Source organism: Vicia villosa, linkage group LG7 (genome assembly GCF_029867415.1).
Source record: "Vicia villosa cultivar HV-30 ecotype Madison, WI linkage group LG7, Vvil1.0, whole genome shotgun sequence".
NCBI classification, from domain to species: Eukaryota; Viridiplantae; Streptophyta; class Magnoliopsida; order Fabales; family Fabaceae; genus Vicia; species Vicia villosa.
In genome coordinates this window covers 134,915,179-134,931,095 of record NC_081186.1, presented here as the reverse complement: position 1 = coordinate 134,931,095, position 15,917 = coordinate 134,915,179, and positions in this window count along the sequence as shown.

The following is a 15,917-nucleotide window of genomic DNA, read 5'->3' as shown; positions in this document are numbered from 1 at the left end:
AAGAAACGTGAATCGGATAAGAGAAATAAAGCATTGGAGTTAACACTTACTTCAATTTCTAGTCACCGACATCTTCGAGTCCGCAATAACTTCAATCTTCATCGTCACTTTTCTCTGCTTTCAACGCCAGCAATACGCAACAACAGTGATCTTCAGTTTCTTCTCCACCGCAGACAACGACGCTATCTCCGCATTGTTCTTCACTTCAGTTCAGCAGTCAAACGTAATCTTCAATCACCATCAACGCCATAGAAATTTCCATAGCAATCGTCATTTGTTCACGGCGGAGATCGGGAGTAATGAGAGAATGAGAGCGATGCGAAGACGAGCGGAGAGTGAGACGCATCAGAGAGAGAAATTTGAGACCGAATGAGATGAAAGCGAGAGGGAGCCGGAGAAGTTATCGGTGACGGTGGAGCGAGGAAGATCTCCGGCCGCCGCAAGTGAGGAGAGGGAGAGAGTTTCTTCGTATGAACTCCAAGCGTCACAAGATTCTGAACCCTAATCCCCAATCTCAGCTTATCTCTTTTTCTTTTTCTTTTCTTTTTTATTTTAATTAATTTTGTTAATTAATAAAAATCAGAATAATTGGACTAATCTGAATACTAATAAACCATCTTGGGCCATATTACGAATTGCAATTTGCACCCCCACTCGGCCCATGCTGCACACGTTTTCGGGCATATAAGAAACTACACAAAAACATCAGTCTGGGCTTTATCCTTTGGGCCATACGCATAACTGCTGACTGCACCACGATTTTCAATTTGAGCCTCCCTGACTCCATTAAAATGTGTAGATTTTAGGTTCACTCTACAATAGTTTTTTTTTATTATTTTTAGTTGATAAAAACATGATGAAACCTTTAATATTTTGTTAGATTTTTAGGTGATCACTGACATTAGAAAAACTCATAAATAATAGTAAATATTTTAGGTTAATTTTGACATTTGAGTTCTTTTATAAAAAACCCATAAGAATAGTAGTTTTTTTTAGTTTCATTTTTACTAATGCTTGAATCATTTTGTACTATTTCATGGTCATTTTTGTACGATGCTTGTGTGATTTTATTGCCCTTATTCTTGGCCTTATTTTAGGCCTATCTTTGTTAGTACCTTTTCATGACTCCCTTCAGAATCTATCCCATGTTAACATTAGGATTTAGACTTGTATAGACAACTTAAACTAGAATTTAGAGATAGTTTCCTTCTTTCATTCTTTTTCTTTTCAACTCTAAAATACTTAATAAAAACCTGACGAAGATCATACTGTCACACTTCTGATACATGGTGGGAAAGAAATGATTGGGGCGTAGGCCCCGATGTATGTTCTTCCCCACGTAGTAGAAAAGAAATGATTGGGGTGTAGGCCCCGATGTACGTTCTTTTCTACTGAACGGAAAAGAAATGATTGGAATGTAGATTTCGATGTATTTCTTATCCGTCATTTAGAGAATCGATTGTGGTGTAGACCTCGATGTGCATTCTCTAAATATTCAAAAAACAAACAAACTCTTTTTGGTATGATCTAAGTCACAAATTAAATCCCTAAAAAAAACACCAACCAAAAACACTTCAAAAAACCTAATAAATGGTCAGATTTAAAGCAAAAGTAAGGAAGTGATGCGAGACCTTGTAGTGGGTTCTCGTCATCATGGAATTACCCTAAAAGATACAAACCAATCTCTTTTTCTTCTCTTAAGGGCAAGTTATCTCCGCTCCATTGCATCCTAGGCGATCCCTTATGCAAGAGCGTGAGCGTTAACGCCGCCCAACTAAAAAACACAAAAACAAACAGAAAATCGTGAGCCGAGCTACGGTAACTCTGATTCCTGAAAAGGATACGTAGGCAGCGGGGTAGGGCCCGTGCGAGTACAATTCTTTATTTTCCCTACATTCTGCATTCATTCGCATTTAGACATAGACATAGTTAGACACCCTTTAGATAGAAACAAACATAGGTGGATACCATCGAGTACGATGGGCGTGAGGGGTGCTAGCACCTTCCCCTTGCGTAACCGACTCCCGTACCTTGATTCTCTGGTCGCAAGACCCTGTTCCTTCCTTTGTTAGGTTTTCTGATATTCCTTTCCCTTATGGGATAAATATATTGGTGGCGACTCTGTTCATTTTTCGCGAGCGTGCGACAGCTGGCGACTCTGCTGGGGATGTTGCTAGACCTGTTGCTGGTCCATCCTTAGTGAGTCGATCCTAGCCTATCCGTTTGTTTGTTTATTTACTGGGTGTGCTATGTTTTGTCTATACGTGCATTTATTTATTTTATGTATTTGTTTTATGTTTCGCATGTCCTGTTTACTTTCCCGCTTGCATATCATGTTTACTTTCCGCATGCATCTGGACTATATTATGGGTCCCCGTGGGGGCCACATATTTTCTCTGTTTGCAGGTTGGGTGGGATGTTTCTATGAGGTAAAAGGCCCAATACCCAGGCCAGAGTTGACACATAGGATACCTAGGATAGAGTGGATAGTCATGACGCCAACAGAATGTCAGGTTCTGTTGATTGCGATCATGAGACCCACGCCCAGTCGAGGTCCAAATGGGGTATCATTGTTGGCATGTAGATGCAACAACATTGGTGCCTCAGGAGGACTGATAACGCTGGTTGCCATTTTGACCTTACCCTGACCTAGATTCACCCGTGAGTGGGGAGGGATATACATGACAGGTACCGTTGGTGACTCAGGTTCTGTTGGTGACTATTGGTTCTCCTGGTATTCAAAAAGGTGTCGGACCTTTGATCCTGTGACATTTGACCTGTATCAGTTATTCAGAGGATTGTACAGTGGTTACTAAGATTATATGGACCGTGGATCCCATGCTTTTGCATTGCATAACATCATTGCTTTGTCCACTCCATTTATGAAAGATCCTAAAGTCTATTTCCAAAAAAAAAAGAAAAGAAAAGAAAAGATATGTAAAAGAAAAGGAAATAGAAAAGCAAAAAAGGAAAGAAAAGATATTCTATACAAAATAAAGCCTTGAAAAAAAAGAGAAAAAGAAAGATGAAAGTGTGAGAAAAGACTTTAGGATCTCTCATAAATGAAACATGCATTCATACTATCATGCATTTCATGGTTCTTTCAAAGACTTATGGGACCATTTCTATTCAGATTCCAAGATCAACAACAGATTTGACTTCTCACCACCACAACTACAAGATCAACTATGGAACAACTCCGTGAGGAAATGGATGAGATGAGGGAACAAATGGGTCATCTTATGTTGGAAATGCAAGAATTGGTCCATAATCAGGGTGCACTAAAAGAGGAAAACAGTCAGTTGAAGACTCAAGTGAGTTTGGTCATGGAAGTTCTGAAAAAGGTACTAAGAAAGGAAGGGGATGTTGTCCCTACTGCTGCAACAGAAGTTGTTGATCCCTTCTCTTCAGTAGGATCCTTTCCCACTCATGGAATACCTCAGGAAGTTCCTCCTCAACTCCATGTGCCATTACCTCCATGCCAATCTGTTCTTCAAGGAGGCCAAATGTGTGGGAAAAAGCCTAAGATACCTCATAGAATTCTCAATCCTATCCCGATGCCTTACGCTCAGTTACTTCCCCGTTTGCTGGAGCTTCAGTTGATTGAGCTGCGAGAATTGGCTACGCCTGAAAAGCTTCCCCCACCTTTGATGCCAATGCTCGATGTGAGTTCCATTCTGGGGCACCTGGTCATGATATTGAGAATTGTAGGGCGCTGAAGCAGCAAATTCAAGATCTCATTGATTCAAAAGTGATTTTGTTCACCCCCGAGGGTATGTTTGTTCGAGGAAATGGGGTTCCAACTGCGGTGGAAGAAAAGGTTGATTCATACTTCTATGTCAGATCTACTTCAAATCAGAAGCATAAGGCACCATCTCGGGTTCCAGGTTTCCCACCTCATCAGTCTCCATTTGTTTCACAGCCAGATCAAAAGAGGAAGACACCTGAACAGAATGGGTACTGGAATCATTGCCATCAGCAGGGTCCACAAATGCCAAGGAGACCACCAAGAAGAATTGACCCAATTCCTATGACCTATAGTCAATTGCTTTCTCATTTACTCAAGGATTCTTTGGTCCAACTAAGAGAGTTTAAGCCCCCTCCAACACCGATTCCTCAAGGATATGACTTAAATGCAAAGTGTGAGTACCATTCTGGGACATCTGGACATTCAACTGAGGATTGTAATGTTTTGAAACATAAAGTCCAAGATCTCATTGACTCCAAAGCAATATCATTCACCCCAAATGATCTGCACATAAAACGAAGAGTTCATGCACAAGTGAATGTCCGTATTCCGTAAAGTATCACCAAAAAAACAATAAGCCCAGAAGGAGTCAAGTCTCCTCAACTATGGCAATCATCATTTCCTTTCTGTGTTCTCATTTCAAGTATTTCCTGTTTTGTAGAAAGCTGCTTCCTTGAACTCGTTGGTATAATAATAATAAAAACACCACAAATTCTCGAGCAACTTTGTCAGAATCTTCTTTCCAAGGGGTAATCAAGAATGTTTTGTAGAAGCACCTCTCATTCTCAAGGTTCTTGTACTCAGTTGTATCCGTGGAGGTTGTTGTTTCAGTTGGTGTTTTGGTCTTTCCTTACAACATATAGCATCTCTAAGTTTGATGACCACGCAAGGTTCCTCCATGTTTGATGGCAAATACTTCTTCAATGAATATGCTTGGGGCTCCCGCACGAGGGATAAGCAAGACGTACTCTTATCTTGAGCATTGCACCATTTGCATTGCTCGAATCCCTAAAAGCATTACGAATTCCTATGTGACTTCGTCAGAATCTTCTTCCGTGTGGTAATCAAGAGTGTTCTTCATAATGCTTCTCATCCTCAAGGTTCTACTTCATATCTCAATTGCCTTTTCTCATGATTTTCTTCTCAGTGGCCCTTGCTTGTTAACAGAGAGAAAAATATAAGAAACAAATTGATGGCCGTATGCCCAGTTGCTTCCTCGTTTGTCAGAATTTCAGTTGGTTGAGATTCGTGTTTTGGGTCTTCTTCACCACAAATAGATCTCCTCAATCTGATGACGATACAAGGCTATTCCATTTTATGAAGGCGAATACTTCTTCAACATCTATGCTTGGGGCTCCCGCACGAGGGATAAGCAAGATGCACTCTTATCTTGAGCATTGCATCACTCGCATTGCTCGAATCCCTAAAGCAAGGCAAAAGTTTACAATTCATGGGTGACTTTGTTGGAGTTCTCTTTTGAAGTAATCTGAAGTGTTTGGAAGGAACTGCAGAAAGTATTCAAGCTCAGCAAGTCCAGACGGAGTCAAGTCTCCTCAACAACGACACCCATTTAGTTTCTTACTGCATTCTCATTGTAATTTTTCATTTGTGTGTTTAAGCATCAATAGCATGTAAAAACTTGTTAATTTCTGAATGAAAATCATAATACATTGTCTATGTTTGTCTTGAAGTAATCCATTCGTTATCACTCATAAAATGTTTTGGCATTACGATACCAACTTTACTAATCGCTTGCTTAGGCAGAAAGCTGAGGGAGAATGATGAAAGATAAAAATGAAAAATCTCTAATCATGTGTTTTCGAATAAAAACCCTACTGAGGATGTACAGGCATTGTTTCAAATCCCCAAACACCGAAGATATAAGGGAGATAGACCCTCGTTAACCCCTTTGAGCCTTGGAGAAGGAGTTTCTTTTCTGATCATAAAAACCCTTATTTTAACCTTGGGGCAGGGTAGTGTTCATTTAACTTGATCGAGTGTTCAAAACTCACCAAAAGGTGCACATAAGGATACAACAATGGTTATCCTTCAAAAGGTTGAGGAATTTCAAAACCGCAATGATTATCCTTATTCCATCAAGAGGTCAAAAGAGGACGATGCCACAATGGTTATCCCTCATCAATCAGAGAATGAGGCAGTCACAATATTTCAAACAAATCGAGGGCAACGCGATATCACACGACTTGTTCAAAAAAAGGAGAATAAAAAAAAAAAGAAAGAGCCCGCTAAGTCAATAACATGAAAATAAGTGACTTAGGCAAAAGTTAGGGCATCCCGCTGGACTCCAAAATAAAATTCAAGAGAATTTGTCCAGGCAAAAGTTAGGGAAAGCAGAAGCGAAAAACAAGAATTACAAAATAAAAATCCTCATCAAAGGAACAAAGTCGTGTGATGATCAATCAGAAGAATAGGAAAGTGAGTGACTGCCATGTCCGAAAAACCTCATTGATTCCTCAACCATCCCAAATTCCTTGTGAGGAATGAACACTCATGTCGAGTTAATGGAACCTAGGAATGGAGAACATCACGAAGGGGGTGGGTACCAAATAATTTTGAGCCTAAAATCCTTTGTTTTCTGAAAATCGTGAACCTGGCCAAGTTACAACCCTCAAAAGTCCTAATTGAAGTAGGGTTTATTTCGAAAGCATACTCCGATGAGATAGTGTTTAACTGACTCCCAATGAAGCGTCACACATATCCATGTTGGTATCGTATGCCTGCTTTATCTTCCATATGCAAAAATCGAGGTTGTATCAACTAGTGATTCATTCACAAGAGGTCGCAACCTCATTCCACTAAAATGTTTTAAAACTTCAAGACTAACATAGGCTTTGCATTAGAATCATCATTCTTAGAATTAACATTCTTTTGCATACAAATATGTGCTTAACATCAAGGAAGTTACCATGATGAGAATCAGTAAGTAACTTGATCATGTCAAAATACAAGAGACTTGAGAACTCTGAGGAGTAAAAGCTAATCATTTCAAATGTTGACTATCGAGGGGCAAGTTCCCTAAAAGAACTCCGTTGGGCATGAACAATTGATGCTTTCTTGGATTACCTTGAGGGGAAGAGTTTAAAGACTCCGTCGAGCGTGGTGAAGTTGTCCCCATGTTTGTTTGGCATCAAAACAAGGAAAGCTTGAGCATTCTAGTCAGATGTACCTAATCAGGGGCAATTGAATCGAGGTTGGACCTCTCAAATTCAGTATATCTGGGGCAATCATGACGATAAATCTCTTCAAGCTTTGATCAACCTGGGGCAATCATGTCAAGGAATTTCTCTCAAATACAACCAATATGGGGCAGTTACGTCGAGATTTGACAAATCTCTCCAAGGATCCTGTGGGGAAATTTCCTTCATGGGTCATGAAAGCTTGGGGCACAATCTTTTGAGTTATCTTGTCTCTCCCCAACCATAGGAGTTTATTTCTCCTGGAAACTTGGTCTCTCCCCAAGCATGGAGTTTATTTCTCCCGAGAGTTTGTTCCATTCCTCAAGCATAGGAGTTTATTTCTCCTAGGAGTTGTTCTACTACCCTAATCAAGGCTCCTTATTTGGATTCCTCATCCCCAACATGGTGAATCGAGGGAATCTCCTCAAGTTGAAAATCTTCCAACCAGTGGCACATGGTGAGAAGTCAGAAATCATTCTTCAAGTCAAAGAAAAGTGCATCTTACAAATCAAAGTCCAATATCTATTGGCACCTCCACATGGTCCTTAACACTAAGGGGATTTTCCCTGGTGTTTACCTCACTAATGCCTTTATTTGGCACTCTGCATATAGCGTTCACTGCATATAGCATTGCATCCTCGAAGGCGTAGCATATCCATCAAAATGGAGCATTACGCCATAGAAAAATTCAAACATGCATACAAAGCATAAGCCAGATAATACAAATCCGCACCCAGTCAAGACAATAATACATCCCCACACAAAAAGTTGTCCTTACAAATTCTGGTTGATATCTGCTACTACATTTCAAATCTCTTCCAACCACGGTGCCGAGGCGAGGTATCTTCAATCTCTGATGAGTGTCTGACACAATGTCTTCTTTTGTCCTGATGTCGAGTCGATGTTGAGTCATAGATCGTAAAAGATCTTATTCTTTCAGTCCTGAAGATCGTACGAGATCCTTTCCTGATGTCGAGTCGATGTTGAGTCATAGATCGTAAAGGATCTTATTCTTTCAGTCCTGAAGATCGTACGAGATCCTTTCCTGATGTCGAGTCGATGTTGAGTCATAGATCGTAAAAGATCTTATTCTTTTAGTCCTGAAGATCATGCTTAGGTCTTCTCCTGATGTTGAGTCGATGTTGAGTCATAGATCGTAAAAGATCTTATTCTTTCAGTCCTGAAGATCGTACGAGATCCTTTCCTGATGTCGAGTCGATGTTGAGTCATAGATCGTAAAAGATCTTATTCTTTCAGTCCTGAAGATCGTACGAGATCCTTTCCTGATGTCGAGTCGATGTTGAGTCATAGATCGTAAAAGATCTTATTCTTTTAGTCCTGAAGATCATGCTTAGGTCTTCTCCTGATGTTGAGTCGATGTTGAGTCATAGATCGTAAAAGATCTTATTCTTTCAGTCCCGAAGATCATGCTTAGGTCTTCTCCTGGTGTCGAGTCGGTGTTGAGTCATAGATCGTAAGAGATCTTATTCTTTCAGTCCTGAAGATCATGCTTAGGTCTTCTCCTGATGTTGAGTCGATGTTGAGTCATAAATCGTAAAAGATCTTATTCTTTCAGTCCTGAAGATCATGCTTAGGTCTTCTCCTGATGTTGAGTCGATGTTGAGTCATAGATCGTAAAAGATCTTATTCTTTCAGTCCCGAAGATCATGCTTAGGTCTTCTCCTGATGTTGAGTCGATGTTGAGTCATAGATCGTAATAGATCTTATTCTTTCAGTCCTGAAGATCATGCTTAGGTCTTCTCCTGGTGTCGAGTCGATGTTGAGTCATAGATCGCACGAGGTCTTTTTCTTTCGATCATTGTTTCATGCAACCATTCTCTTTGAGAACCCCGTGTCGGCACCGCTACCACGTTATAAGCTATCTCCATTCAAACCCATTACCCACTGTAAATATTTCCATCAACGAAACAAAATTCTCTTTCCCCAGCAGATATCAAAGCAAAAACAAAAATAAGGATATCATTTACACCATCTTCTCTTCAGGACAAATTTCTGGTACTTTGATATTTAATCATCTTCTACCTTGAATGTTCGAAAGGCTAGCGCCAATCTCACCTTCAGGTTTAAGAAGACTAAATAGGGGCAGCTGTCATACCCCAAATTTGTCCTACCCTTAACTTCTAACTGGCGTAGGCTTATGCATTTCATAGTCTCATCTGCATACCTCCATTAGGGCATTAACATGACCTCACATTCATGCATTAAATAAACATACACAAAGCATGGGATCATTTGTCATGGACTAGGGTTTATTTCCCTGGTTATTTGAATCGAGACTCTTTAATTAGGGTTTCGGGCTCGTGCACACTTTATCAAGTCTTTTGTTACAATGGTCATACAATATTTCAAGACTTTGACTCTCTCGGGGAGATTGCTTCTATTACAAGTGTTTGGTTTGATTGTAAAGGGTCGAAGAATAAATGGATTGAGTTTCTTAATGTGCTTGTTTGGAAAGGAAATATAGTCATACAATTGAGTCCCTTGACTTAAGCCTTAAAGATTTCCATCTCAAGCACAAGTGTGGTCACTGATACATTGATGAAGAGAGACATGTGGAGATTATATGCGAAATTGCCAATTCTTAGTCAAAGTCAGTCATGTGTGGTCGACTTTTTGGACAAAGAACATAGTAAACTACATTGAGTTGTCATCTCATGGATGTTGTGAGATTCAATATTCAAATTCAAAAGAGGAAAAGGAAAAGAAGACTTTGAAATTCAAATTATTGCAAAAAGGAGCAAACTGCATTGTTGAACCCAAAGCCAAGGCATGACGTCATGTGTTGTTTCAAATTCAATACCAAACTCCAATTCAAAGTTATTATCATTACAACCTCATCACACAAAATCATACACGAAAAATACATCACTGAAAATTCCATTCAATTATATCAAAACCATATCCATTACAAAAATCAAACTACAAAAATTATTACACAAAAATATTTTGGCTTTCTGTTCCTAATCTCTAGACATCACCACTTTCATTCTAAACCATGATTCTTTACAAGAGACCAAATGTTCACACAGTCACAAACACATCACGGTACAGCAAAACACATACATTCACAAGCCAATGGCAGCCCTGAGTACATGTCATCACTAAGGCTAAACCGAGCCATACAATACTACACAAACACTAAAACCTATTCTTCAAGACTTTTGCCCCAATCTGTAAGTTCACCATCCTCCGAACATTAGGTTCCATTCGTTTGCGAGCTCTCCTTTTGCTCTCCAGCCAGAACCTACGACCACAAAGCCGTTCCACTCTTCATCGAAACATGACAGAAAATCAGAGATTGCAATATCAGTTCGAAACGGGTCCATACCATGAGTCATCCTCTTATGCATCACACATCTCCAGACTTCAAGCTTCAAGCCTTGTAGCTTTTAATGCTCAAAATTCATTCAAGATAAAGGCCCTGCATCAGAATATAAAAACAGGCATTATGTCAGTTAAAGGGACACTCAGAAAAAGAAGAGAAAAAAACCAAAATTCATATTCATAACAGCCTACACTAGCAACTTGTAACCACATTCAGTTTACACCATCCTAAAGCCCTGTACCAGTTCAGAAAATGAGAAGGAAACTACTCAAAATAGATACTACATCATTCAGCTCATCAGTTCAAATCACATACACTTGCTGCCGCCATATTTCATTAAGAGGGAACCTGTTGCGAAAAGATCGTACCAAGACATACACAATACATTAACCTTTTCTCTAAATTAACAATCCTAACTACTTCCTCTAACAATTAACCAACTCCAAACAGTTTGTAACCAACTTCCTAACTAACCCCTAACTGATTCATAACAGAATTTCTAATCCCTAACCGAATCTCTAACAACCTGTTAACAGAAAAAACTCATAACTGTCAACTAACAAACCTTCAATAGATCTAACAGAATCAATTCATAACAGAAAAAGAGAGAGAGCTGAACTAACCTGCCATCCCTATATAACAGACACTTCACTCTCTCTTCACATGATCACCATCTTCACCTCTTCATCCCTTCACCATTGCCACTCTCTCCACTATTCTGATCTTCATCAACTTTTCATCATCTTCATCTTCATTCAACCTTCCCCATCTTCTTCAATTCACAGAATAAAAATCGCTTGAACCTTTTCTCAATCATTCCTCTGAATCTTCATCAACTTTCATTCTTCATCCCCTTCAAGAATCCATCTTCATCACCTTCTTCAATCATCACCATCTTCATTCTCTAAAACTCCATCTTCTTCAATCTTCATCACCACTGAATCATCGATAAACAACAACAAACTCAATAAACAGTTTACCACCGTTCAACCTCCATTCATATTCAACAAGAAAAACTGATCAGAAAACCACAGAAATCAAGAAGAAGGAGGAGAAGAAACGTGAATCGGATAAGAGAAATAAAGCATTGGAGTTAACACTTACTTCAATTTCTAGTCACCGACATCTTCGAGTCCGCAATAACTTCAATCTTCATCGTCACTTTTCTCTGCTTTCAACGCCAGCAATACGCAACAACAGTGATCTTCAGTTTCTTCTCCACCGCAGACAACGACGCTATCTCCGCATTGTTCTTCACTTCAGTTCAGCAGTCAAACGTAATCTTCAATCACCATCAACGCCATAGAAATTTCCATAGCAATCGTCATTTGTTCACGGCGGAGATCGGGAGTAATGAGAGAATGAGAGCGATGCGAAGACGAGCGGAGAGTGAGACGCATCAGAGAGAGAAATTTGAGACCGAATGAGATGAAAGCGAGAGGGAGCCGGAGAAGTTATCGGTGACGGTGGAGCGAGGAAGATCTCCGGCCGCCGCAAGTGAGGAGAGGGAGAGAGTTTCTTCGTATGAACTCCAAGCGTCACAAGGTTCTGAACCCTAATCCCCAATCTCAGCTTATCTCTTTTTCTTTTTCTTTTCTTTTTTATTTTAATTAATTTTGTTAATTAATAAAAATCAGAATAATTGGACTAATCTGAATACTAATAAACCATCTTGGGCCATATTACGAATTGCAATTTGCACCCCCACTCGGCCCATGCTGCACACGTTTTCGGGCATATAAGAAACTACACAAAAACATCAGTCTGGGCTTTATCCTTTGGGCCATACGCATAACTGCTGACTGCACCACGATTTTCAATTTGAGCCTCCCTGACTCCATTAAAATGTGTAGATTTTAGGTTCACTCTACAATAGTTTTTTTCTATTATTTTTAGTTGATAAAAACATGATGAAACCTTTAATATTTTGTTAGATTTTTAGGTGATCACTGACATTAGAAAAACTCATAAATAATAGTAAATATTTTAGGTTAATTTTGACATTTGAGTTCTTTTATAAAAAACCCATAAGAATAGTAGTTTTTTTTAGTTTCATTTTTACTAATGCTTGAATCATTTTGTACTATTTCATGGTCATTTTTGTACGATGCTTGTGTGATTTTATTGCCCTTATTCTTGGCCTTATTTTAGGCCTATCTTTGTTAGTACCTTTTCATGACTCCCTTCAGAATCTATCCCATGTTAACATTAGGATTTAGACTTGTATAGACAACTTAAACTAGAATTTAGAGATAGTTTCCTTCTTTCATTCTTTTTCTTTTCAACTCTAAAATACTTAATAAAAACCTGACGAAGATCATACTGTCACACTTCTGATACATGGTGGGAAAGAAATGATTGGGGCGTAGGCCCCGATGTACGTTCTTCCCCACGTAGTAGAAAAGAAATGATTGGGGTGTAGGCCCCGATGTACGTTCTTTTCTACTGAACGGAAAAGAAATGATTGGAATGTAGATTTCGATGTATTTCGTATCCGTCATTTAGAGAATCGATTGTGGTGTAGACCTCGATGTGCATTCTCTAAATATTCAAAAAACAAACAAACTCTTTTTGGTATGATCTAAGTCACAAATTAAATCCCTAAAAAAAACACCAACCAAAAACACTTCAAAAAACCTAATAAATGGTCAGATTTAAAGCAAAAGTAAGGAAGTGATGCGAGACCTTGTAGTGGGTTCTCGTCATCATGGAATTACCCTAAAAGATACAAACCAATCTCTTTTTCTTCTCTTAAGGGCAAGTTATCTCCGCTCCATTGCATCCTAGGCGATCCCTTATGCAAGAGCGTGAGCGTTAACGCCGCCCAACTAAAAAACACAAAAACAAACAGAAAATCGTGAGCCGAGCTACGGTAACTCTGATTCCTGAAAAGGATACGTAGGCAGCGGGGTAGGGCCCGTGCGAGTACAATTCTTTATTTTCCCTACATTCTGCATTCATTCGCATTTAGACATAGACATAGTTAGACACCCTTTAGATAGAAACAAACATAGGTGGATACCATCGAGTACGATGGGCGTGAGGGGTGCTAGCACCTTCCCCTTGCGTAACCGACTCCCGTACCTTGATTCTCTGGTCGCAAGACCCTGTTCCTTCCTTTGTTAGGTTTTCTGATATTCCTTTCCCTTATGGGATAAATATATTGGTGGCGACTCTGTTCATTTTTCGCGAGCGTGCGACAGCAGCACACCAGCAGAGCTGATACATTGCAACTCTTTAATTTTCCTCTCCTACAAATAATCATCAATTGCATATAATCATCCTCCTTCAAGATGCTCTAACTTAATTACCAGCCAAGTCTTAATTCCAAGTCACCTTCAACTCGGAAAACAACAACTCCAACAACGTTTACACTGTTGCCAACAACAACCTACTGAATCAATCATCTTACAACTGAAACATAACCGAGAAGCAAAGCTTCTCCCCCACTTGTTTCAAACCAACTTCTGCAACAAACAACCAAGTACCGACAGTGATTCACTCACATGTCGCGTACCAAGGGATAATACGCCGACAGTATTCAACAGTCGCGCAACTTAACTGACTCGACAATTGGCCGGGCGGACCGACCTGCTCTGATACCACTATTGTAACACCCTTCTAAACCCCGCGATAATTTAAATAAATATATATCAGAGTAAAAACATAAACACAAGGGTGCCACAGTTATTTAAAATAAATAAACCAATCATGGTCAAGTCATGCTTTATTAGGAAACAATTTACCAAACACAATTATGTTTATCACAGCGGAATAAGAAACATCATCAACATAACCAAATGGAAACATAATCCAACACCAAATAAAATAGACAACTCTCATAAATCTCTATAAATATCGTCCCCCAATGTTACAATATCAGAGCATGACCGACACGACCCAAAACAACGGATAAACTCTACGAGTCATCCTCACCGAGCACTAATGCCGCTACTCCTCATTCTGAAAAATGTCAACAAGTAAGGGTGAGTCTCATTCTCAATTAATCAATGTTATGCATTCATAAGCAACAAAACATCATAATATATCATTCACCCAATTTGTCATATATTCAGATATTCAATGATCATTCATCAATCACAACAAATACAACAATTACAACAAATACGACACCAAACATAACACTGAAATTCAATTCAATCATGTTATGACAAAGATGCATGTGACCAACTAACACTATGCATGTGGTACCAATAAACCGTGGAATCAATCCACCTAACCGCTCTACGCCTCATCGAGATACGGCCCACCGACACAATTTCCGCACAATGGGAAATATGTCCACCAACGATCCAAACATCACCGGGATCCATCATCAAATGCATATGAATGAATGTACACATATACCATACTTAAAAACATCACCGATCCGATGCACCGCACCATCTCGTCATAACTCACCATTTTCATCACCGAATAAGTATGTACACGCTGCACAATCATTCAATTATTCACATATATTTACATGAAATATATCATTCAATCATCACCGTCATATTATCACAACAATCATGATAATAGTCACAACAAATCTATCATTGCATCAACACATTGTCACATTCAAAAACATATGCACACAATGTTACATTCAATCATACATGTCCACATATAACATATAATCATCACATTAATAATAATAACAGTTCATCCCATCGTCCCACGAAAACATTGTCATGTTTATACAATTCCACATACACACAATGTATATCAACGAAGCAATTAAATAATCTTTTGAAAATAATTCGGGTCACCGCCCATATCACCAATTCATCATATAAAATATTTAATTTGCTTCACAACGTCCCAAACGGCACCAAGAAAGGATACACGGATCAAAAGATACGTTATTTTAAAGTTTTAGAAAAGTTCAACACAACAAAGTTCGCTCAGCGAAGCCCGAAAGAAACGAATCCTTCAGACCTCCGCTCAGCAGACCTCTAGCGACGCCCAACAGAAGCAAACTACATTGGGACCTCCGCTCAGCGGACCCCCTCCGCTCAGCGGACCTGCGATTTCACCAATTCTCAGGTCTGCGACAGACCTGCGACTTCATACCCTTTACACCCAAAAACAATTCCAGACATCATATACAAGCATACAAACGTCAAATTTCTCATCACACATCATTATACATCAAAACAAACATCAATAACCAACAATCTATACAAATTCATCAATTATCCCAAATCATAACATACCTAACAATATTAAATCCCAATATACCCAATCGAATCGAATCATACGTTAAGCCATCCTATTACCCATAATCACATAATAGAAATTAACCGGAAGAGTCCCCCCTTACCTTAGCCAAAAATCCGGACATTTCTCCTTCTTCTCCATCAAACCCGTAAGGCTCTTTTCATCACTTTCAGCAAGAATCTTCAATCTTCAAACCCGCTTATCTCCCTCACCGAGAACTTCCCTGACACAAATTAGTATATCAAATCGAAGGAAATTTCGTGTAGAATCCGAATCTTCAAGAATTACCTGATTTGGAGCTAAGAGCGGAGAGTTATGACCCATTTTGTGAGGGCTGCACCATGAATACGAAAATCCCTTTTCTCCATGAATTCTCCTTCTCTCCCTCTTAGGTTTTCCTTCT